Genomic DNA, 22,974 nt, shown 5'->3' with positions numbered 1-22,974 from the left:
GATGTCGGTATGGTAGGCAAAAGAAAGGAGTCAAACTAAAACGACATGCATACTATACCAAATAACATAAAGCTGCAGTGCCACAGGCTCCCCATACTCGGCCCTAGTTACTCATTTCAGAGGAGGGGAATGAGCTTTTAGCTGACCTTGTAGAAAGGTGCACACTTGTAGCTCACTGAATTTACAGGCAAGGGAGAAAGAAGTTGCGGAATGGGGCATCAGTGTGCTTATTTCTCTTTCTGTCCACAGGATCAGCCCCAACCGGTTGGCGCTGTGGCTTAGTTGGTTAAAGCGCCTGTCTTGTAAACAGGAGATCCTGAGTTCGACTCTCAGCAGTGCCTGCCTTCTTCCTTTAAAGCTTGCGGGGAATAGCTAGAGCGTGCCTTTGGCTCTCTTGCCCATGTCTGTTCTCTGAACTTATCTGCCCGTTAAAGCATGGTTCCTCTGAAAACTCCCAGCCTGTTTTACATGCAGATGTCAGTCTCCTGGCAAGTGTATGCCTACCAACCAAGCAACGGCCGCTTCCTATCAAAGTGTGGAACTGTGTCTTGGGTCAATTAGACACATCTTTTCATGCTTAGCCCGAATAATGTTCCTGTCAAGATTGCAAAGTAGCTAGGCTTACTGAGCTTCAAGCTACAGACTGGGGACGAAAGGTATTGGTGGTTGGAGGTAAAACATGTGCGTTGGGGGGAAATTCCTTGGTAATAAAGGATGTTTTCAGGTTGTTGATTTGGTTTTGCTAATGAGCGCTGCTCACGCCTGCCAAGGAGCAAGGCTCACACCTGAATCAAGAATTTGTCATGAGTTTTAATGCAGAGCTGACAAATATGTTTCAATCAAGGCCTTCTTCTTCTTAATTATCCACCTGTCTAACAGATATCTCGAGAGTTTAACAGCAAGTAATACTTGCCCAATAATCCTGATCTTGGTGCAATCTTCTGCATGTGCCCATTTTTTATTTTTATGCCCTTGACAGAGGCTGTAGTCTGGCGCTGTGGCTTAGTTGGTTAAAGCGCCTGTCTAGTAAACAGGAGATCCTGAGTTCGAATCTCAGCAGTGCCTCATTTTCATCTATAAGATTCCATTCTGTTTGAGGTAGTCCAATTACGGGTAAACATGGCAATTACTGGATGGCCTACTGGATGGCCAACTGAATAGTCCATAGGGATAGCCAATTAGCTTTGCTGTGAGCTGAACTAGAAAGAGTTGCGGCTCTTCTCACTTCCAAACGTGGGCAGTATACTCCCTGGCAATGAATGAGGCTTTTGTTGATCTCACTTTTTTCCTATTGAAGCTACTCCATGTTTGGTCCTTGTTATGTACATGATTAGACTACCAATGCTATGGGATGGATATTCCCCTCCCTTCTTTGCAGCTGACACCTTCTTTCGACTGAGTAATAGTGATTGTGAAAATAAAGTAGTACTTGACAAAAAATGGCTTGTGTAAAGAAAATTGTGTGTTTTTTGTGAATTTAAATGGGACTTGTAATTAAAATGACTATTACTTTATTTTTTATTACCGTTATTATACATTCATTTTAAAATTAGGCTATTTTCACTGACCTTACCCCCCTCTTCTATATAAACAGGGCAAATTGTTCAGATATTTTTATAACAAAAAAACCCTCTCTTCTCTACGTAGTAGCCTTTCAGGAACTCATTATCATGGGCTTCTCTGTGGACTGATAATTAGTTTTATCAGATCCTTTTATGTTCTTTTGAATTGGTAGGAAGTGGCAGGAAGTGCTAAAGTGAAACTGGCTTCATATTCTTGTTTAGTGGCAGAAAAAACAGAAACCATAGATATTTCCTTAATTACAACAATAGGCAAAAAGTATATTCAGCACAAGTCCTACTCATTAAGCTAATATTGAAAATGGATGTATACTGTCCCTTAAAAACAGAAAACAAAGGGGACCTCGCACGTCCAATGGACGAGGTGGCCGAGTGGTTAAGGCGATGGACTGCTAATCCATTGTGCTCAGCACGCGTGGGTTCGAATCCCATCCTCGTCGGTAGAAGTTTTCATGTAGTGAATATGTTCAATACTGTAGTCCGTTACCTTTCAGAAAAGTTCATCAAGTTGCTTGTGGAACGCTATGCATCTATATTGTCCGTACACAGCCCCAATTACCTGATCTGAGCCAAAGTAAGGAAGAGCTGTGGACAGTGACATTGAAATCAGTTAATACCTGTAGTACTTCTCTATAAGCTAAAGACAATGTAACCCAGATCCTATCACTATGAGTGGAACTGATGGGCTACTATAAAAAGAAGTTACAGTGAAGAATGCACCATGTATTGCTTTATAGCATTTTGTGAGATCTATGATTTGATTGATTCCATCTATTGATTAGGAAATCTATTGACCAACCTTCTTCAGATGTTTCCTATATCTTGTGAGATCTTTAACTTGGTTGATTTAACCTATTAATTAGGAAATCTATTGACCAACCTTCTTCAGATGTTTCCTGTATCTTGTGAGATTTTTAACTTGGTTGATTCCACCTATTAATTAGGAAATCTATTGACCAACCTTTTTCAAATGTTTCCTGTATCTTGTGAGATCTTTAACTTGGTTGATTCCACCTATTAATTAGGAAATCTATTGACCAACCTTTTTCAAATGTTTCCTGTATCTTGTGAGATCTTTAACTTGGTTGATTTAACCTATTAATTAGGAAATCTATTGACCAACCTTCTTAACATGTTTCCTGTATCTTTTGAGATCTTTAACTTGGTTGATTCCACCTATTGACCAAAATTCTCTCTTGTGAGAGATCTTTGACCAAGGTTCTTCAGATGTTTCCTGTATGTTTGATGTTCACTCAAAAAACAACCAGAATACCTCACACACCAGTTGGTGCTGTGGCTCAGTTGTTTAAGCTGCCTCTCTCATACACTACACATCCTTAGTTTGGTTCTCAGCAGTGCCTCCATTTTCTTGACATCTTTAATGCAGAAATCCCATATTACATACACAGGCCAACCTGGAAGTCATCTGACCATCTAACCAAAAGGCTGAATGGTCAAGTACTGTGAAAGTTGGCCACATTGGCGATTGGAGCATTAGTAAGCTATGAATTTGTATTCATTTCCCTTCATTTTTTAGCACTAATGGCCGGTACCCAGAGGCACAAACAGCCCCCCCAGCCCAAAAAACAGTGACTGTCTGTGGCACCTTACAGCCCCCCTGGCATTTGCCTGAACCCACAGATTGCCAGTCCAGGCTGCTTGTGGCTGATGAGTTTTGTATTGTAATAGAGTTCTTGGTATGTAGCATGGCAACTTTGCTTAAAGGCATTTGCACTGAAGCAGGTGATTATGCACAATTGCCCAAGTGGGGAGTCTTATATTTGAGACTTGAAAAACATTTACCAGGAGTGGGGTTTGAACCCACGCGGATATACATCCATTGGATCTTAAGTCCAACGCCTTAACCACTCGGCCGTCCTGGTTATACGATGAACGGAGAGACTCAGCCACAGTAGATTGGTTCCATGAATAGGTGCCGGGATATGTGGATCACACCCTTGTCAGCAGTGTTATTATCCAATGAGTTAGTGTTGTAACTAAAAAAAAATGTCAGAGTTATAATATAAAAACTATTTTTTGATTCCCTTTGGGAGGCTCCACCAAAAATCATGTGGCGCTGTGGCTTAGTTATTTAAAGTGCCTGTCTAGTAAACAGGAGGTCCTGAGTTCAGCTCTCAGCAGTGCCTTGCTCTCTTTGTTTCCGTCAACCTTAAACTTGGAAGTACGAGCTTCCCGCCTGTGTGCAATTTCTCTCACTAGCATGCCTTTGAAAAGATGATGTCGGTATGGTAGGCAAAAGAAAGGAGTCAAACTAAAACGACATGCATACTATACCAAATAACATAAAGCTGCAGTGCCACAGGCTCCCCATACTCGGCCCTAGTTACTCATTTCAGAGGAGGGGAATGAGCTTTTAGCTGACCTTGTAGAAAGGTGCACACTTGTAGCTCACTGAATTTACAGGCAAGGGAGAAAGAAGTTGCGGAATGGGGCATCAGTGTGCTTATTTCTCTTTCTGTCCACAGGATCAGCCCCAACCGGTTGGCACTGTGGCTTAGTTGGTTAAAGCGCCTGTCTTGTAAACAGGAGATCCTGAGTTCGACTCTCAGCAGTGCCTGCCTTCTTCCTTTAAAGCTTGCGGGGAATGGCTAGAGCGTGCCTTTGGCTCTCTTGCCCATGTCTGTTCTCTGATCGTATCTGCCCGTTAAAGCATGGTTCCTCTGAAAACTCCCAGCCTGTTTTACATGCAGATGTCAGTCTCCTGGCAAGTGTATGCCTACCAACCAAGCAACGGCCGCTTCCTATCAAAGTGTGGAACTGTGTCTTGGGTCAATTAGACACATCTTTTCATGCTTAGCCCGAATAATGTTCCTGTCAAGATTGCAAAGTAGCTAGGCTTACTGAGCTTCAAGCTGCAGCCTGGGGACGAAAGGTATTGGTGGTTGGAGGTAAAACATGTGCGTTGGGGGGAAATTCCTTGGTAATAAAGGATGTGTTCAGGTTGTTGATTTGGTTTTGCTAATGAGCGCTGCTCACGCCTGCCAAGGAGCAAGGCTCACACCTGAATCAAGAATTTGTCATGAGTTTTAATGCAGAGCTGACAAATATGTTTCAATCAAGGCCTTCTTCTTCTTAATTATCCACCTGTCTAACAGATATCTCGAGAGTTTAACAGCAAGTAATACTTGCCCAATAATCCTGATCTTGGTGCAATCTTCTGCATGTGCCCATTTTTTATTTTTATGCCCTTGACAGAGGCTGTAGTCTGGCGCTGTGGCTTAGTTGGTTAAAGCGCCTGTCTAGTAAACAGGAGATCCTGAGTTCAAATCTTAGCAGTGCCTCATTTTCATCTATAAGATTCCATTCTGTTTGAGGTAGTCCAATTACGGGTAAACATGGCAATTACTGGATGGCCTACTGGATGGCCAACTGAATAGTCCATAGGGATAGCCAATTAGCTTTGCTGTGAGCTGAACTAGAAAGAGTTGCGGCTCTTCTCACTTCCAAACGGGGGCAGTATACTCCCTGGCAATGAATGAGGCTTTTGTTGATCTCACTTTTTTCCTATTGAAGCTACTCCATGTTTGGTCCTTGTTATGTACATGATTAGACTACCAATGCTATGGGATGGATATTCCCCTCCCTTCTTTGCAGCTGACACCTTCTTTCGACTGAGTAATAGTGATTGTGAAAATAAAGTAGTACTTGACAAAAAATGGCTTGTGTAAAGAAAATGTGTGTTTTTTGTGAATTTAAATGGGACTTGTAATTAAAATGACTATTACTTTATTTTTTATTACCGTTATTATACATTCATTTTAAAATTAGGCTATTTTCACTGACCTTACCCCCCTCTTCTATATAAACAGGGCAAATTGTTCAGATATTTTTATAACAAAAAAACCCTCTCTTCTCTACGTAGTAGCCTTTCAGGAACTCATTATCATGGGCTTCTCTGTGGACTGATAATTAGTTTTATCAGATCCTTTTATGTTCTTTTGAATTGGTAGGAAGTGGCAGGAAGTGCTAAAGTGAAACTGGCTTCATATTCTTGTTTAGTGGCAGAAAAAAACAGAAACCATAGATATTTCCTTAATTACAACAATAGGCAAAAAGTATATTCAGCACAAGTCCTACTCATTAAGCTAATATTGAAAATGGATGTATACTGTCCCTTAAAAACAGAAAACAAAGGGGACCTCGCGTGTCCAATGGACGAGGTGGCCGAGTGGTTAAGGCGATGGACTGCTAATCCATTGTGCTCAGCATGCGTGGGCTCAAATCCCATCCTCGTCGGTAGAAGTTTTCATGTAGTGAATATGTTCAATACTGTAGTCCGTTACCTTTCAGAATCCAAGATGGCGCCGGTGAGGATGGCAGCCATTGCTCAGTGTCCTCCTCAACTTTGCTTTTTTCTTATGTTTGTCGTGTTATTTTTTAGTTTTTTTGCAACCTGCAATGCTCTCATCTCCTATGACAGACAAACTCTCCTGGACATTCGACAAAATTCACAATCCGGACCTTCACAGACTGAATTTTTTAGGAACAGAGGTGACTTACCTTGGCTACCTTGGCAGAAGAAACACCGGAGGAAAAGAGGGAAAAGAGCTGGGATCCTGGTCAGGCTGAGGAACAGACAACACCGCGCCCCACTTCCCAGCATTCCCAGCATTCTTCTAGCTAACGTCCAGTCTTTGGAAAACAAGCTGGATGAACTAAGAGCCAGGATAACTTTTCATAGGGACATTAAGAACTGCAGCATCTTTGTTTTTACAGAGACATGGCTTGTCCCTTCCATCCCTGACTCTACCATTGTTCCTGAGGGACTCTCCATTCACCGCCGGGACAGAACAATAGACTCAGGTAAATGCCGGGGGGTGGTGTGTGTGTACTGACCAACAAACTGTGGTGTACTGATGTACAGACAGTTTCATCTGGGTGCTCTCCTGATCTTGAATATCTTATGATCAGATGCAGACCTTTTTATCTGCCCAGGGAGTTTACAGCAATATTTTGTACCGCTGTTTATATTCCTCCCCACGCCGACACCACACGGGCACTGGATGAACTGTTTGATGCTATCGACCGGCAGGAAACGTTACACCCGGAGGCTGCTTTTATCATGGCTGGCGATTGTAATAAAGCCAACATGAAGAAAGTTCTGCCGAAGTTTTACCAGCATGTAAACTTTCCAACACGTGGTGAGAACATCCTGGACCATGTTTACACTCCGTACGCACATGCCTATAAAGCCCGCCCTCGACCAGCCTTTGGCAAATCAGATCACTCCTCAGTCCTGCTGCTGCCAGCCTATAGGCAGAAGCTGAAACGCGAGCAGCCTATGATGCGTTCGGTTCAGCGCTGGACCGACCAGTCAGACAGCACCCTGCGTCACTGCTTCAACATCACGGACTGGGAAGTCTTTCGGACTGCCGCTGACAACAACATCAACAACTACGCTGAGTACGTAATGGACTTTATTCACAAATGCATCAATAAATCCGGAGACCCAAGTGAGTACAAATCATCCCGGTATGCACTCAGGAAAGCAATAAAAACAGCTAAGGGACAGTACAGAGAAAAGGTGGAGTCCTGCTATAGCAACTCTAACATCAGGAACATGTGGAGTGATGTGAAGACCATCACAGACTACAAAGGAAAGAGCTGCAGAGTGGGGGAGGTAACTGCTTCTCTACCTGATGAGCTGAACACCTTCTATGCACGCTTTGATAAACACCTATCTCAGGAGTTTTTGTTGGAAGAGGACGGTCGCCTTTATTAGATATCTCAGGCAGACGTGTGTAAACACTTCAGAAAAGTAAACACACGGAAAGCTCCTGGACCAGATAACATCCCAGGTCGTGTTTTCAAAGCCTGCGCCCATTTTTAACCTTTCCCTGCTCCAGTCTGCTGTCTCAACATGTTTTAAGAGGACCACCATCATTCCTGTCCCTAAGAAAATGAATGTGAGCTGCCTAAATGACTATCGCCCAGTAGCACTCACCTCCATTGCCATGAAGTGCTTTGAGCGTATAGTCAAGGCTCACATCACATCTTTACTCCCTGCTTCACTTGATCCACTTCAGTTTGCCTACAGGTCAAATAGATCTACAGACGATGCAATAGCAATTGCACTTCATACTGCCCTCTCCCACCTGGACCAGAGAAACACATACGTGCGGATGCTGTTCATTGACTACAGCTCTGCTTTCAACACCATCGTACCATCCTGTCAGAAACTATACTGTGGTGAGTGGGAGAAGGGAAGGTGAGTCCTTCAGGCAGGGGCTGTTACGGGACAGAGGAGGCATGGACAGGACAGGACAGGAGCAGACGTAGAGAAGATGGGACAGGACGAGACAGAGCAGGCGTAGACTAGACGAGACAGGACGGGACGGAGCGGGCGTAGACTAGACGGCACAGGACGGGACGGAGCGGGCGTGGACTAGACGACACAGGACGGGACGGAGCGGGCGTAGATCAGATAGGAACAGCAAGGGACGGAGCGGGCGTAGATCAGATAGGAACAGCAAGGGACGGAGCGGGCGTAGATCAGATAGGAACAGCAAGGGACGGAGCGGGCGTAGATCAGATAGGAACAGCAAGGGACGGAGCGGGTGTAGATCAAATAGGAACAGCAAGGGACGGAGCGGGCGTAGATCAGATAGGAACAGCAAGGGACGGAGCGGGCGTAGATCAGATAGGAACAGCAAGGGACAGAGTGGAACAAGGCAAGATCAGGCAGGACCAGAGAGAACAGAACAGAACAGGCAAGGCTAGACAAGGCAAAAAGTAAGGACTGAGGAGAGAGGAGCAAGGAGCGAAAACAGGAACAAGATAAAGGGAGTAGGGACAGGGAAGCAAGGCTAAGGAGCAGAGAAAAGAAGAAACAAGACAAAGGAGCCAAAACGGGAAACACCAGCTAGGGTCAGGCCACAGTGTTGAATGTAATCAATGTTCAGGCACTGAGTGTTAGGAGGGCTGGGCTTATATAGGGCAGAGTCAGCACTGATTGGCTGACCCCACCTAGCCAATAAGGCTGCTGGGGTAATGTTATGAAACCCAGGACACTGGTGAAAGGGATTACAAAGCAATCCCCTCTCATCGGCTGCTCTCCTGGCTCAACAGTCAGAGGTCCTGGGATCAAACTCCAGCAGAGCCTGACATTATGCCCCCCCTCACAAGGCGACTTCCAGGCGCCTAAGGGACAAAATATTTTAAATGTCCCAGAAACAAACAGGAGTGCGGGCAGAGCCACCCTCGTGGGTGCCCGGGGGTGAGGCAAGAGTGCGGGCAGAGCCACCCTCGTGGGTGCCCGGGGGTCAGGCAAGAGTGCGGGCAGAGCCACCCTCGTGGGTGCCCAGGGGTCAGGCAAGAGTGCGGGCAGAGCCACCCTCGTGGGTGCCCGGGGGTCAGGCAAGAGTGCGGGCAGAGCCACCCTCGTGGGTGCCCGGGGGTCAGGCAAGAGTGCGGGCAGAGCCACCCTCGTGGGTGCCCGGGGGTCAGGCAAGAGTGCGGGAAGAGCCACCCTCGTGGGTGCCCGGGGGTCAGGCAAGAGTGCGGGCAGAGCCACCCTCGTGGGTGCCCGGGGGTCAGGCAAGAGTGCGGGCAGAGCCACCCTCGTGGGTGCCCGGGGGTCAGGCAAGAGTGCGGGCAGAGCCACCCTCGTGGGTGCCCGGGGGTCAGGCAAGAGTGCGGGCAGAGCCACCCTCGTGGGTGCCCGGGGGTCAGGCAAGAGTGCGGGCAGAGCCACCCTCGTGGGTGCCCGGGGGTCAGGCAAGAGTGCGGGCAGAGCCACCCTCGTGGGTGCCCGGGGGTCAGGCAAGAGTGCGGGAAGAGCCACCCTCGTGGGTGCCCGGGGGTCAGGCGAGAGTGCGGGCAGAGCCACCCTCGTGGGTGCCCGGGGGTCATAGACACATCAGGTGACTCTTCTAACAATAAACGGCACAACATCAGGAAACCTTTCTCGCCGCAAACATCATTTTCATCCTGAACTGTGGACAACTGTCAGCCAAAATGGTCAGCAGGGATGGAGGGTCAGTGTCCCGCCTGGGGTACTTGTGGCGGGGTATGTTTTTTTCCCATGTTAGATAGATTGAAACAGCGAGAAAAGAAAAACAAACATTAGCCTACTTGCCAGGCATTTTCTTTTCCTGGCCATCTTCCTTGACCACATGAAGGGAAAAAAACAAAACAGACTGATGGCTATTTCCCCACCCCCAAACCACCTGGACAGAAGAAACAGGGTTACAACTGCAAGCCAATAAAGCTTCCCAATCTGCTCCAGTCCAATTAAGAAGCGAGAAACAAGAAAACAAAGGCAGGTTCTGTTGACAAGGGGGAAGGCCAGGAAAAGACCATCTCTGGTAAGTATGGTAAGGATTTTCTCTTGTCCTGCCCATCCTCGCTTTTGAAAACACGGGGGAACCATGACAGTATCCATTGAACATTATTAATCAATTGATGTGACTGCGCATAGAGGATCTATTTGGCTTGCCCTTTGGACACGGGCCAGTGGCGCAATGGATAACGCGTCTGACTACGGATCAGAAGATTGTAGGTTCGACTCCTGCCTGGCTCGGAGAGCTTTCTTTTTTTCACACAGCACCATCAGAAACTGAGAAATAAATAATGGAAAGGTCTTGCTGCCTCCTGCGGGGTGTAAAGAATTTTCCTGTTGGGCATCATTTCTAAATGCATTGCTGCATTTTGTAAATAAGAATTTGTAAATAAGGTACCCCTTGGGGTCAGTGTTGCTTTGTGTTGTCTGTTGCAAAGAAAGTCGGAGTCGGGCCAAAAACTTTCAAGAAACGTGCAGCGCACGGAGCCCGGATAGCTCAGTCGGTAGAGCATCAGACTTTTAATCTGAGGGTCCAGGGTTCAAGTCCTTGTTCGGGCGCTGCACTTTTCAGAGAGGTGTTTGTAGAAATGGACAAGTCCTTCCATTCAATCTGAGGTTGTTGGTAAGGAGGAGGAGCTCAGGAACAGGAAATGATTCCTAGCTAAATGTGCTATAAAGTCCAAAGTCATGGGAGCCAAGGGATGAAAGCCTGAAAGGTATGGAATTGTGCACAGGGCAACGTGACGTTGATTGCACAGTCGGGTTACCCTGGAAGCGCCAGATGAGCCGCGGAGCCTACCGCCCCACTTTAACGGCAGAAATCTGCTAAAAACATTTAAATGGGTTGAAAAAGAAAATTAATGCAAACAACAACCGTGCCGAGAGAAAAATACAAACAACCTGCACGAGAGCTGGCAGCCCCAAGCGTACGGCTTGCTGTGATCGTATAGTGGTTAGTACTCTGCGTTGTGGCCGCAGCAACCCCGGTTCGAATCCGGGTCACGGCAGCTTTTTCCCCTTACTAACATTAACATGTAAAACGGCCCTTTACCCTTCATCCTTAATTGGCGTACGTACTTCAAAAAATTGCAAGAGGGGCAGACAAAGACTTTTGACTGTTTTTTTCAGCATCGTTTTCCACAAATGTTGTCTATGATGCTCTTTTTTTTTATTTCCTAAAATTTGTGCAAATTTTTTGAGTACCTGACAGAGAACAATAAGCCACAAGCTCAGCTAAGGGCGCCCCAGTGGCCTAATGGATAAGGCACTGGCCTCCTAAGCCAGGGATTGTGGGTCCCATCTGGGGTACTCACGGTGCATCCTTTATGTAAAGTGGATTGGAGGAGACGGCGGCATTCTCCATTCAAGTTTCTAGTCCAGGTAAAACTTAAGCCTTGCAGGAAAAAGCACGGCAAGGGTTTATTAGCTTTCGTCAGGTCTGGAAACCGTTCTCCGCCATAGACACATCAGGTGACTCTTCTAACAATAAACGGCACAACATCAGGAAACCTTTCTCGCCGCAAACATCATTTTCATCCTGAACTGTGGACAACTGTCAGTCAAAATGGTCAGCAGGGATGGTGGGTCAGTGTCCCGCCTGGGGTACTTGTGGCGGGGTATGTTTTTTTCCCATGTTAGATAGATTGAAACAGCGAGAAAAGAAAAACAAACATTAGCCTACTTGCCAGGCATTTTCCTTTCCTGGCCATCTTCCTTGACCACATGAAGGGAAAAAAACAAAACAGACTGATGGCTATTTCCCCACCTTCAAACCACCTGGACAGAAGAAACAGGGTTACAACTGCAAGCCAATAAAGCTTCCCAATCTGCTCCAGTCCAATTAAGAAGCGAGAAACAAGAAAACAAAGGCAGGTTCTGTTGACAAGGGGGAAGGCCAGGAAAAGACCATCTCTGGTAAGTATGGTAAGGATTTTCTCTTGTCCTGCCCATCCTCGCTCTATTTGGCTTGCCCTTTGGACACGGGCCAGTGGCGCAATGGATAACCCGTCTGACTACGGATCAGAAGATTGTAGGTTCGACTCCTGCCTGGCTCGGAGAGCTTTCTTTTTTTCACACAGCACCATCAGAAACTGAGAAATAAATAATGGAAAGGTCTTGCTGCCTCCTGCGGGGTGTAAAGAATTTTCCTGTTGGGCATCATTTCTAAATGCATTGCTGCATTTTGTAAATAAGAATTTGTAAATAAGGTACCCCTTGGGGTTAGTGTTGCTTTGTGTTGTCTGTTGCAAAGAAAGTCGGAGTCGGGCCAAAAACTTTCAAGAAACGTGCAGCGCACGGAGCCCGGATAGCTCAGTCGGTAGAGCATCAGACTTTTAATCTGAGGGTTCAAGTCCCTGTTCGGGCGCTGCACTTTTCAGAGAGGTGTTTGTAGAAATGGACAAGTCCTTCCATTCAATCTGAGGTTGTTGGTAAGGAGGAGGAGCTCAGGAACAGGAAATGGTTCCTAGCTAAATGTGCTATAAAGTCCAAAGTCATGGGAGCCAAGGGATGAAAGCCTGAAAGGTATGGAATTGCGCACAGGGCAACGTGACGTTGATTGCACAGTCGGGTTACCCTGGAAGCGCCAGATGAGCCGCGGAGCCTACAGCCCCACTTTAACGGCAGAAATCTGCTAAAAACATTTAAATGGGTTGAAAAAGAAAATTAATGCAAACAACAACCGTGCTGAGAGAAAAATACAAACAACCTGCACGAGAGCTGGCAGCCCCAAGCGTACGGCTTGCCGTGATCGTATAGTGGTTAGTACTCTGCGTTGTGGCCGCAGCAACCACGGTTCGAATCCGCGTCACGGCAGCTTTTTCCCCTTGATACCATTTTATTAACATTAACATGTAAAACGGCCCTTTACCCTTCATCCTTAATTGGCGTACGTACTTCAAAAAATTGCAAATTGGTCAGATATTATTATAACAAAAAAACCCTCTCTTCTCTACGTAGTAGCCTTTCAGGAACTCATTATCATGGGCTTCTCTGTGGACTGATAATTAGTTTTATCAGATCCTTTTATGTTCTTTTGAATTGGTAGGAAGTGGCAGGAAGTGCTAAAGTGAAACTGGCTTGATATTCTTGTTTAGTGGCAGAAAAAACAGAAACCATAGATATTTCCTTAATTACAACAATAGGCAAAAAGTATATTCAGCACAAGTCCTACTCATTAAGCTAATATTGAAAATGGATGTATACTGTCCCTTAAAAACAGAAAACAAAGGGGAGCTCGCATGTCCAATGGACGAGGTGGCTGAGTGGTTAAGGCGATGGACTGCTAATCCATTGTGCTCAGCACGCGTGGGTTCGAATCCCATCCTCGTCGGTAGAAGTTTTCATGTAGTGAATATGTTCAATACTGTAGTCCGTTACCTTTCAGAAAAGTTCATCAAGTTGCTTGTGGAACGCTATGCATCTATATTGTCCGTACACAGCCCCAATTACCTGATCTGAGCCAAAGTAAGGAAGAGCTGTGGACAGTGACATTGAAATCAGTTAATACCTGTAGTACTTCTCTATAAGCTAAAGACAATGTAACCCAGATCCTATCACTATGAGTGGAACTGATGGGCTACTATAAAAAGAAGTTACAGTGAAGAATGCACCATGTATTGCTTTATAGCATTTTGTGAGACCTATGATTTGATTGATTCCATCTATTGATTAGGAAATCTATTGACCAACCTTCTTCAGATGTTTCCTATATCTTGTGAGATCTTTAACTTGGTTGATTTAACCTATTAATTAGGAAATCTATTGACCAACCTTCTTCAGATGTTTCCTGTATCTTGTGAGATCTTTAACTTGGTTGATTCCACCTATTAATTAGGAAATCTATTGACCAACCTTTTTCAAATGTTTCCTGTATCTTGTGAGATCTTTAACTTGGTTGATTCCACCTATTAATTAGGAAATCTATTGACCAAAATTCTTCAGATTTTTCCTGTATCTTGTGAGATCTTTAACTTGGTTGATTTAACCTATTAATTAGGAAATCTATTGACCAACCTTCTTCACATGTTTCCTGTATCTTTTGAGATCTTTAACTTGGTTGATTCCACTTATTAAATAGGAAATCTATTGACCAAAATTCTCTCTTGTGAGAGATCTTTGACCAAGGTTCTTCAGATGTTTCCTGTATGTTTGAGGTTCACTCAAAAAACAACCAGAATACCTCACACACCAGTTGGTGCTGTGGCTCGGTTGTTTAAGCTGCCTCTCTCATACACTACACATCCTTAGTTTGGTTCTCAGCAGTGCCTCCGTTTTCTTGACATCTTTAATGCAGAAATCCCATATTACATACACAGGCCAACCTGGAAGTCATCTGACCATCTAACCAAAAGGCTGAATGGTCAAGTACTGTGAAAGTTGGCCACATTGGCGATTGGAGCATTAGTAAGCTATGAATTTGTATTCATTTCCCTTCATTTTTTAGCACTAATGGCCGGTACCCAGAGGCACAAACAGCCCCCCCAGCCCAAAAAACAGTGACTGTCTGTGGCACCTTACAGCCCCCCTGGCATTTGCCTGAACCCACAGATTGCCAGTCCAGGCTGCTTGTGGCTGATGAGTTTTGTATTGTAATAAAGTTCTTGGTATGTAGCATGGCAACTTTGCTTAAAGGCATTTGCACTGAAGCAGGTGATTATGCACAATTGCCCAAGTGGGGAGTCTTATATTTGAGACTTGAAAAACATTTACCAGGAGTGGGGTTTGAACCCACGCGGATATACATCCATTGGATCTTAAGTCCAACGCCTTAACCACTCGGCCATCCTGGTTATACGATGAAAGGAGAGACTCAGCCACAGTAGATTGGTTCCATGAATAGGTGCCGGGATATGTGGATCACACCCTTGTCAGCAGTGTTATTATCCAATGAGTTAGTGTTGTAACTAAAAAAAAATGTCAGAGTTATAATATAAAAACTACTTTTTGATTCCCTTTGGAAAGCTCCACCAAAAAACATGTGGCGCTGTGGCTTAGTTGTTTAAAGTGCCTGTCTAGTAAACAGGAGGTCCTGAGTTCAGCTCTCAGCAGTGCCTTGCTCTCTTTGTTTCCGTCAACCTTAAACTTGGAAGTACGAGCTTCCCGCCTGTGTGCAATTTCTCTCACTAGCATGCCTTTGAAAAGATGATGTCGGTATGGTAGGCAAAAGAAAGGAGTCAAACTAAAACGACATGCATACCATACCAAATAACATAAAGCTGCAGTGCCACAGGCTCCCCATACTCGGCCCTAGTTACTCATTTCAGAGGAGGGGAATGAGCTTTTAGCTGACCTTGTAGAAAGGTGCACACTTGTAGCTCGCTGAATTTACAGGCAAGGGAGAAAGAAGTTGCGGAATGGGGCATCAGTGTGCTTATTTCTCTTTCTGTCCACAGGATCAGCCCCAACCGGTTGGCGCTGTGGCTTAGTTGGTTAAAGCGCCTGTCTTGTAAACAGGAGATCCTGAGTTCGACTCTCAGCAGTGCCTGCCTTCTTCCTTTAAAGCTTGCGGGGAATGGCTAGAGCGTGCCTTTGGCTCTCTTGCCCATGTCTGTTCTCTGAACGTATCTGCCCGTTAAAGCATGGTTCCTCTGAAAACTCCCAGCCTGTTTTACATGCAGATGTCAGTCTCCTGGCAAGTGTATGCCTACCAACCAAGCAACGGCCGCTTCCTATCAAAGTGTGGAACTGTGTCTTGGGTCAATTAGACACATCTTTTCATGCTTAGCCCGAATAATGTTCCTGTCAAGATTGCAAAGTAGCTAGGCTTACTGAGCTTCAAGCTACAGACTGGGGACGAAAGGTATTGGTGGTTGGAGGTAAAACATGTGCGTTGGGGGGAAATTCCTTGGTAATAAAGGATGTGTTCAGGTTGTTGATTTGGTTTTGCTAATGAGCGCTGCTCACGCCTGCCAAGGAGCAAGGCTCACACCTGAATCAAGAATTTGTCATGAGTTTTAATGCAGAGCTGACAAATATGTTTCAATCAAGGCCTTCTTCTTCTTAATTATCCACCTGTCTAACAGATATCTCGAGAGTTTAACAGCAAGTAATACTTGCCCAATAATCCTGATCTTGGTGCAATCTTCTGCATGTGCCCATTTTTTATTTTTATGCCCTTGACAGAGGCTGTAGTCTGGCGCTGTGGCTTAGTTGGTTAAAGCGCCTGTCTAGTAAACAGGAGATCCTGAGTTCGAATCTCAGCAGTGCCTCATTTTCATCTATAAGATTCCATTCTGTTTGAGGTAGTCCAATTACGGGTAAACATGGCAATTACTGGATGGCCTACTGGATGGCCAACTGAATAGTCCATAGGGATGGCCAATTAGCTTTGCTGTGAGCTGAACTAGAAAGAGTTGCGGCTCTTCTCACTTCCAAACGTGGGCAGTATACTCCCTGGCAATGAATGAGGCTTTTGTTGATCTCACTTTTTTCCTATTGAAGCTACTCCATGTTTGGTCCTTGTTATGTACATGATTAGACTACCAATGCTATGGGATGGATATTCCCCTCCCTTCTTTGCAGCTGACACCTTCTTTCGACTGAGTAATAGTGATTGTGAAAATAAAGTAGTACTTGACAAAAAATGGCTTGTGTAAAGAAAATTGTGTGTTTTTTGTGAATCTAAATGGGACTTGTAATTAAAATGACTATTACTTTATTTTTTATTACCGTTATTATACATTCATTTTAAAATTAGGCTATTTTCACTGACCTTACCCCCCTCTTCTATATAAACAGGGCAAATTATTCAGATATTTTTATAACAAAAAAACCCTCTCTTCTCTACGTAGTAGCCTTTCAGGAACTCATTATCATGGGCTTCTCTGTGGACTGATAATTAGTTTTATCAGATCCTTTTATGTTCTTTTGAATTGGTAGGAAGTGGCAGGAAGTGCTAAAGTGAAACTGGCTTCATATTCTTGTTTAGTGGCAGAAAAAACAGAAACCATAGATATTTCCTTAATTACAACAATAGGCAAAAAGTATATTCAGCACAAGTCCTACTCATTAAGCTAATATTGAAAATGGATGTATACTGTCCCTTAAAAACAGAAAACAAAGAGGAACTCGCATGTCCAATGGACGAGGTGGCCGAGTGGTTAAGGCGATGGACTGCTAATCCATTGTGCTCAGCACGCGTGGGTTCGAATCCCATCCTCGTCGGTAGAAGTTTTCATGTAGTGAATATGTCCAAAACTGTAGTCCGTTACCTTTCAGAAAAGTTCATCAAGTTGCTTGTGGAACGCTATGCATCTATATTGTCCGTACACAGCCCCAATTACCTGATCTGAGCCAAAGTAAGGAAGAGCTGTGGACAGTGACATTGAAATCAGTTAATACCTGTAGTACTTCTCTATAAGCTAAAGACAATGTAACCCAGATCCTATCACTATGAGTGGAACTGATGGGCTACTATAAAAAGAAGTTACAGTGAAGAATGCACCATGTATTGCTTTATAGCATTTTGTGAGATCTATGATTTGATTGATTCCATCTATTGATTAGGAAATCTATTGACCAACCTTCTTCAGATGTTTCCTATATCTTGTGAGATCTTTAACTTGGTTGATTTAACCTATTAATTAGGAAATCTATTGACCAACCTTCTTCAGATGTTTCCTGTATCTTGTGAGATTTTTAACTTGGTTGATTCCACCTATTAATTAGGAAATCTATTGACCAACCTTTTTCAAATGTTTCCTGTATCTTGTGAGATCTTTAACTTGGTTGATTCCACCTATTAATTAGGAAATCTATTGACCAAAATTCTTCAGATTTTTCCTGTATCTTGTGAGATCTTTAACTTGGTTGATTTAACCTATTAATTAGGAAATCTATTGACCAACCTTCTTCACATGTTTCCTGTATCTTTTGAGATCTTTAACTTGGTTGATTCCACCTATTAAATAGGAAATCTATTGACCAAAATTCTCTCTTGTGAGAGATCTTTGACCAAGGTTCTTCAGATGTTTCCTGTATGTTTGAGGTTCACTCAAAAAACAACCAGAATACCTCACACACCAGTTGGTGCTGTGGCTCGGTTGTTTAAGCTGCCTCTCTCATACACTACACATCTTTAGTTTGGTTCTCAGCAGTGCCTCCATTTTCTTGACATCTTTAATGCAGAAATCCCATATTACATACACAGGCCAACCTGGAAGTCATCTGACCATCTAACCAAAAGGCTGAATGGTCAAGTACTGTGAAAGTTGGCCACATTGGCGATTGGAGCATTAGTAAGCTATGAATTTGTATTCATTTCCCTTCATTTTTTAGCACTAATGGCCGGTACCCAGAGGAACAAACAGCCCCCCCCAGCCCAAAAACCAGTGACTTTCTGTGGCACCTTACAGCCCCCCTGGCATTTGCCTGAACCCACAGATTGCCAGTCCAGGCTGCTTGTGGCTGATGAGTTTTGTATTGTAATACAGTTCTTGGTATGTAGCATGGCAACTTTGCTTAAAGGCATTTGCACTGAAGCAGGTGATTATGCACAATTGCCCAAGTGGGGAGTCTTATATTTGAGACTTGAAAAACATTTACCAGGAGTGGGGTTTGAACCCACGCGGATATACATCCATTGGATCTTAAGTCCAACGCCTTAACCACTCGGCCATCCTGGTTATATGATGAAAGTAGAGACTCAGCCACAGTAGATTGGTTCCATGAATAGGTGCCGGGATATGTGGATCACACCCTTGTCAGCAGTGTTATTATCCAATGAGTTAGTGTTGTAACTAAAAAAAAATGTCAGAGTTATAATATAAAAACTACTTTTTGATTCCCTTTGGAAGGCTCCACCAAAAATCATGTGGCGCTGTGGCTTAGTTATTTAAAGTGCCTGTCTAGTAAACAGGAGGTCCTGAGTTCAGCTCTCAGCAGTGCCTTGCTCTCTTTGTTTCCATCAACCTTAAACTTGGAAGTACGAGCTTCCCGCCTGTGTGCAATTTCTCTCACTAGCATGCCTTTGAAAAGATGATGTCGGTTTGGTAGGCAAAAGAAAGGAGTCAAACTAAAACGACATGCATACTATACCAAATAACATAAAGCTGCAGTGCCACAGGCTCCCCATACTCGGCCCTAGTTACTCATTTCAGAGGAGGGGAATGAGCTTTTAGCTGACCTTGTAGAAAGGTGCACACTTGTAGCTCACTGAATTTACAGGTAAGGGAGAAAGAAGTTGCGGAATGGGGCATCAGTGTGCTTATTTCTCTTTCTGTCCACAGGATCAGCCCCAACCGGTTGGCGCTGTGGCTTAGTTGGTTAAAGCGCCTGTCTTGTAGACAGGAGATCCTGAGTTCGACTCTCAGCAGTGCCTGCCTTCTTCCTTTAAAGCTTGCGGGGAATGGCTGGAGCGTGCCTTTGGTTCTCTTGCCCATGTCTGTTCTCTGTAGGTATCTGCCCGTTAAAGCATGGTTCCTCTGAAAACTCCCAGCCTGTTTTACATGCAGATGTCAGTCTCCTGGCAAGTGTATGCCTACCAACCAAGCAACGGCCGCTTCCTATCAAAGTGTGGAACTGTGTCTTGGGTCAATTAGACACATCTTTTCATGCTTAGCCCGAATAATGTTCCTGTCAAGATTGCAAAGTAGCTAGGCTTACTGAGCTTCAAGCTACAGACTGGGGATGAAAGGTATTGGTGGTTGGAGGTAAAACATGTGCGTTGGGGGGAAATTCCTTGGTAATAAAGGATGTGTTCAGGTTGTTGATTTGGTTTTGCTAATGAGCGCTGCTCACACCTGCCAAGGAGCAAGGCTCACACCTGAATCAAGAATTTGTCATGAGTTTTAATGCAGAGCTGACAAATATGTTTCAATCAAGGCCTTCTTCTTCTTAATTATCCACCTGTCTAACAGATATCTCGAGAGTTTAACAGCAAGTAATACTTGCCCAATAATCCTGATCTTGGTGCAATCTTCTGCATGTGCCCATTTTTTATTTTTATGCCCTTGACAGAGGCTGTAGTCCGGCGCTGTGGCTTAGTTGGTTAAAGCGCCTGTCTAGTAAACAGGAGATCCTGAGTTGGAATCTCAGCAGTGCCTCATTTTCATCTATAAGATTCCATTCTGTTTGAGGTAGTCCAATTACGGGTAAACATGGCAATTACTGGATGGCCTACTGAATAGTCCATAGGGATAGCCAATTAGCTTTGCTGTGAGCTGAACTAGAAAGAGTTGCGGCTCTTCTCACTTCCAAACGTGGGCAGTATACTCCCTGGCAATGAATGAGGCTTTTGTTGATCTCACTTTTTTCCTATTGAAGCTACTCCATGTTTGGTCCTTGTTATGTACATGATTAGACTACCAATGCTGTGGGATGGATATTCCCCTCCCTTCTTTGCAGCTGACACCTTCTTTCGACTGAGTAATAGTGATTGTGAAAATAAAGTAGTACTTGACAAAAAATGGCTTGTGTAAAGAAAATTGTGTGTTTTTTGTGAATTTAAATGGGACTTGTAATTAAAATGACTATTACTTTATTTTTTATTACCGTTATTATACATTCATTTTAAAATTAGGCTATTTTCACTGACCTTACCCCCCTCTTCTATATAAACAGGGCAAATTGTTCAGATATTTTTATAACAAAAAAACCCTCTCTTCTCTACGTAGTAGCCTTTCAGGAACTCATTATCATGGGCTTCTTGGTGGACTGATAATTAGTTTTATCAGATCTTTTTATGTTCTTTTGAATTGGTAGGAAGTGGCAGGAAGTGCTAAAGTGAAACTGGCTTGATATTCTTGTTTAGTGGCAGAAAAAACAGAAACCATAGATATTTCCTTAATTACAACAATAGGCAAAAAGTATATTCAGCACAAGTCCTACTCATTAAGCTAATATTGAAAATGGATGTATACTGTCCCTTAAAAACAGAAAACAAAGGGGACCTCGCATGTCCAATGGATGAGGTGGCCGAGTGGTTAAGGCGATGGACTGCTAATCCATTGTGCTCAGCACGTGTGGGTTCGAATCCCATCCTCGTCGGTAGAAGTTTTCATGTAGTGAATATGTTCAATACTGTAGTCCGTTACCTTTCAGAAAAGTTCATCAAGTTGCTTGTGGAACGCTATGCATCTATATTGTCCGTACACAGCCCCAATTACCTGATCTGAGCCAAAGTAAGGAAGAGCTGTGGACAGTGACATTGAAATCAGTTAATACCTGTAGTACTTCTCTATAAGCTAAAGTCAATGTAACCCAGATCCTATCACTATGAGTGGAACTGATGGGCTACTATAAAAAGAAGTTACAGTGAAGAATGCACCATGTATTGCTTTATAGCATTTTGTGAGATCTATGATTTGATTGATTCCACCTATTGATTAGGAAATCTATTGACCAACCTTCTTCAGATGTTTCCTATATCTTGTGAGATCTTTAACTTGGTTGATTTAACCAATTAATTAGGAAATCTATTGACCAACCTTCTTCAGATGTTTCCTGTATCTTGTGAGATTTTTAACTTGGTTGATTCCACCTATTTATTAGGAAATCTATTGACCAACCTTTTTCAAATGTTTCCTGTATCTTGTGAGATCTTTAACTTGGTTGATTCCACCTATTAATTAGGAAATCTATTGACCAAAATTCTTCAGATTTTTCCTGTATCTTGTGAGATCTTTAACTTGGTTGATTCCACCTATTAATTAGGAAATCTATTGACCAACCTTTTTCAAATGTTTCCTGTATCTTGTGAGATCTTTAACTTGGTTGATTCCACCTATTAATTAGGAAATCTATTGACCAACCTTTTTCAAATGTTTCCTGTATCTTGTGAGATCTTTAACTTGGTTGATTCCACCTATTAATTAGGAAATCTATTGACCAAAATTCTTCAGATTTTTCCTTTATCTTGTGAGATCTTTAACTTGGTTGATTCCACCTATTAATTAGGAAATCTATTGACCAACCTTTTTCAAATGTTTCCTGTATCTTGTGAGATCTTTAACTTGGTTGATTCCACCTATTAATTAGGAAATCTATTGACCAACCTTTTTCAAATGTTTCCTGTATCTTGTGAGATCTTTAACTTGGTTGATTTAACCTATTAATTAGGAAATCTATTGACCAACCTTCTTCACATGTTTCCTGTATCTTTTGAGATCTTTAACTTGGTTGATTCCACCTATTAAATAGGAAATCTATTGACCAAAATTCTCTCTTGTGAGAGATCTTTGACCAAGGTTCTTCAGATGTTTCCTGTATGTTTGATGTTCACTCAAAAAACAACCAGAATACCTCACACACCAGTTGGTGCTGTGGCTCGGTTGTTTAAGCTGCCTCTCTCATACACTACACATCCTTAGTTTGGTTCTCAGCAGTGCCTCCATTTTCTTGACATCTTTAATGCAGAAATCCCATATTACATACACAGGCCAACCTGGAAGTCATCTGACCATCTAACCAAAAGGCTGAATGGTCAAGTACTGTGAAAGTTTGGCCACATTGGCGATTGGAGCATTAGTAAGCTATGAATTTGTATTCATTTCCCTTCATTTTTTAGCACTAATGGCCGGTACCCAGAGGCACAAACAGCCCCCCCAGCCCAAAAAACAGTGACTGTCTGTGGCACCTGTACAGCCCCCCTGGCATTTGCCTGAACCCACAGATTGCCAGTCCAGGCTGCTTGTGGCTGATGAGTTTTGTATTGTAATAAAGTTCTTGGTATGTAGCATGGCAACTTTGCTTAAAGGCATTTGCACTGAAGCAGGTGATTATGCACAATTGCCCAAGTGGGGAGTCTTATATTTGAGACTTGAAAAACACTACTAGGAGTGGGGTTTGAACCCACGCGGATATACATCCATTGGATCTTAAGTCCAACGCCTTAACCACTCGGCCATCCTGGTTATACGATGAAAGGAGAGACTCAGACACAGTAGATTGGTTCCATGAATAGGTGCCGGGATATGTGGATCACACCCTTGTCAGCAGTGTTATTATCCAATGAGTTAGTGTTGTAACTAAAAAAAAATGTCAGAGTTATAATATAAAAACTACTTTTTGATTCCCTTTGGAAGACCAGGACTCCTGTTTACTAGACAGGCACTTTAAAAACTAAGCCACAGCGCCACATGATTTTTGGTGGAC

At 43.7% G+C, this 22,974-nt stretch overlaps 1 long non-coding RNA gene and 20 other non-coding genes across 21 annotated transcripts; 16 read left to right on the top strand and 5 right to left on the bottom strand.

The window, feature by feature from the left end:
• Positions 1-267: 267 nt before the first annotated feature.
• Positions 268-341, top strand: trnat-ugu. Its single transcript has one exon. It is a non-coding gene; the product is annotated as a tRNA-Thr (tRNA).
• A 650-nt stretch (positions 342-991) lies between these two features.
• trnat-agu lies at positions 992-1,065 on the top strand. Its single transcript has one exon. It is a non-coding gene; the product is annotated as a tRNA-Thr (tRNA).
• An 873-nt stretch (positions 1,066-1,938) lies between these two features.
• Positions 1,939-2,020, top strand: trnas-gcu. The gene has a single exon. It is a non-coding gene; the product is annotated as a tRNA-Ser (tRNA).
• Positions 2,021-3,380: 1,360 nt separating this feature from the next.
• trnal-uaa lies at positions 3,381-3,463 on the bottom strand. Its single transcript has one exon. It is a non-coding gene; the product is annotated as a tRNA-Leu (tRNA).
• A 621-nt stretch (positions 3,464-4,084) lies between these two features.
• Positions 4,085-4,158, top strand: trnat-ugu. The gene has a single exon. It is a non-coding gene; the product is annotated as a tRNA-Thr (tRNA).
• A 1,597-nt stretch (positions 4,159-5,755) lies between these two features.
• trnas-gcu lies at positions 5,756-5,837 on the top strand. The gene has a single exon. It is a non-coding gene; the product is annotated as a tRNA-Ser (tRNA).
• Positions 5,822-14,723, bottom strand: LOC116409838. Its single transcript, XR_004222114.1, has 3 exons — positions 14,593-14,723; positions 13,261-13,358; positions 5,822-5,884 (listed from the first exon to the last, which is right to left on the bottom strand). It is a non-coding gene; the product is annotated as an uncharacterized LOC116409838 (long non-coding RNA).
• On the top strand, positions 10,050-10,122 carry trnar-acg. The gene has a single exon. It is a non-coding gene; the product is annotated as a tRNA-Arg (tRNA).
• On the top strand, positions 10,368-10,440 carry trnak-uuu. The gene has a single exon. It is a non-coding gene; the product is annotated as a tRNA-Lys (tRNA).
• On the top strand, positions 10,818-10,889 carry trnah-gug. The gene has a single exon. It is a non-coding gene; the product is annotated as a tRNA-His (tRNA).
• On the top strand, positions 11,864-11,936 carry trnar-acg. The gene has a single exon. It is a non-coding gene; the product is annotated as a tRNA-Arg (tRNA).
• trnah-gug lies at positions 12,625-12,696 on the top strand. The gene has a single exon. It is a non-coding gene; the product is annotated as a tRNA-His (tRNA).
• On the top strand, positions 13,132-13,213 carry trnas-gcu. The gene has a single exon. It is a non-coding gene; the product is annotated as a tRNA-Ser (tRNA).
• On the bottom strand, positions 14,590-14,672 carry trnal-uaa. The gene has a single exon. It is a non-coding gene; the product is annotated as a tRNA-Leu (tRNA).
• Positions 14,724-15,293: 570 nt separating the features above from the next.
• On the top strand, positions 15,294-15,367 carry trnat-ugu. The gene has a single exon. It is a non-coding gene; the product is annotated as a tRNA-Thr (tRNA).
• Positions 15,368-16,017: 650 nt separating this feature from the next.
• Positions 16,018-16,091, top strand: trnat-agu. The gene has a single exon. It is a non-coding gene; the product is annotated as a tRNA-Thr (tRNA).
• An 873-nt stretch (positions 16,092-16,964) lies between these two features.
• On the top strand, positions 16,965-17,046 carry trnas-gcu. Its single transcript has one exon. It is a non-coding gene; the product is annotated as a tRNA-Ser (tRNA).
• A 1,377-nt stretch (positions 17,047-18,423) lies between these two features.
• On the bottom strand, positions 18,424-18,506 carry trnal-uaa. Its single transcript has one exon. It is a non-coding gene; the product is annotated as a tRNA-Leu (tRNA).
• Positions 18,507-19,127: 621 nt separating this feature from the next.
• Positions 19,128-19,201, top strand: trnat-ugu. The gene has a single exon. It is a non-coding gene; the product is annotated as a tRNA-Thr (tRNA).
• Positions 19,202-20,786: 1,585 nt separating this feature from the next.
• trnas-gcu lies at positions 20,787-20,868 on the top strand. Its single transcript has one exon. It is a non-coding gene; the product is annotated as a tRNA-Ser (tRNA).
• A 1,782-nt stretch (positions 20,869-22,650) lies between these two features.
• Positions 22,651-22,733, bottom strand: trnal-uaa. The gene has a single exon. It is a non-coding gene; the product is annotated as a tRNA-Leu (tRNA).
• Positions 22,734-22,974: the final 241 nt, after the last annotated feature.

This window comes from Xenopus tropicalis, chromosome 3 (assembly GCF_000004195.4).
Source record: "Xenopus tropicalis strain Nigerian chromosome 3, UCB_Xtro_10.0, whole genome shotgun sequence".
Classification (NCBI taxonomy): Eukaryota; Metazoa; Chordata; class Amphibia; order Anura; family Pipidae; genus Xenopus; species Xenopus tropicalis.
The sequence above is the reverse complement of the archived record's forward strand: the minus strand, read 5'-3'. Positions and strand labels throughout refer to the sequence as shown.